Source organism: Lynx canadensis, chromosome C1 (assembly GCF_007474595.2).
Source record: "Lynx canadensis isolate LIC74 chromosome C1, mLynCan4.pri.v2, whole genome shotgun sequence".
Lineage (NCBI taxonomy): Eukaryota > Metazoa > Chordata > Mammalia > Carnivora > Felidae > Lynx > Lynx canadensis.
In genome coordinates, this window is record NC_044310.1 from 157,661,058 (window position 1) to 157,662,515 (window position 1,458).

The following is a 1,458-nucleotide window of genomic DNA, read 5'->3' on the forward strand; positions in this document are numbered from 1 at the left end:
CATGAGTTCAAGCCCCACATCAGGCTCAGCGCTGACAGTGTGGCCTGCTTGGGATTCTCTCTCTCTCTCTCTCTCTCTGCCCTCCCTGTTCCCCTCAAAATAAATAAATAAACTTTAAAAAATTAACAGCATTTTTTTAAAAAAATGGGAAGTAGAATGCTTTTCATGAGAGGATTGGATATGTTATTTTGCTGAGAAGAAGACTCTGAAGGGTTGGAACTCACTTTTGTAAGCTTTGACAGGTCAGGAGAAGGAAGGGTGAGGAAGCATCATGTGACTGGTATCGGCTACAGGGAGCAGAAAAACACAAAGTAGGACTGCAAGTAGGAGAAGGAAAAGAGCAGGACAAGAGTACTGGATGGAAGAAACAAGTATGAAAGTGGAGAGAGGGAGATTCCAGGACAAGCCTGCCTATTTTAGAGGGAGCTATGGAGGCTAAACAGCCTATTCAAGGCCACCGTGAACATTGACGCATACAACGTCTGTGTTTGAGCCCGCATCGGGCTCTGTGTTGACAGCTCAGAGCCTGGAGCCTGCTTCAGATTCTGTATCTCCCTTTCTCTCTGCCCCTCCCCCACTCATGCTCTGGCTCTCTCTCAAAAATAAAGAAACATTAAAAAAAAAAAAAAGAATCAGTTCAATTAAAATCCTGTAACTTCCTTAAGCCTTTGACTAGTTCCACAATGGCTCCCTACCTCTGGTTCTGCTGTAAGCCTCCCTTCAGAAACTAGTTGCCATGGTGACTTTTCATGATCTATCTGTTGGTCTGGAGAAACTCCATGTTGAGGCTTTCTGGGCTCAGTGGTCACAGAACAAAGAGCATCAAGAATCATTTCATCTAATTCTCTGCCTATAAGCAGGATATGGCCAAGCCATCCAGGCTAAAAAGAACCACCACTTCAATTGAAAATCTGTCCAGAAACTCCACAATTTCCTTGGGCAACCCAGCCAATATTTAATAAGGAAAATTTCCAGGAGCTTCTAAGGAAAATGACCAATTTTGACTTTGTTCTCTATTAATTCCAATAATTGTCAGGAATGTGAGAGACCACAGTCTCATCAGCATGGAGGAAATAGCTAAACAGTCGCAAAATGAAAAGCCTTTTAATATATAGAAATCATTCGTAACAATTTAATCTAAACCACAGTTTATAAGGACAATGCTGGTCAACAGTTTCCTGAATTTTTGCCTGTTAAAAAATAAGACAATTCTGTTGACATTCATAATACTGACATTCTTCCTCAGCTCTGTGACTCATTTTTAAAATGAAAATATGAGTAATTTCCCTCGTACTATATATATGAGGTACTAAAATAGCCAGGGCTCTAATGCAGATTCTAGCTTAGCAGAATTTTTCAAACTCTTTTTGCACACAGCACCTGCCCAAGAAAGAACCAGATCACGGCTCTTGCCTGATTAGGCCCTAGAAATAAACAGCACTCTGGCCTGAAATAGGT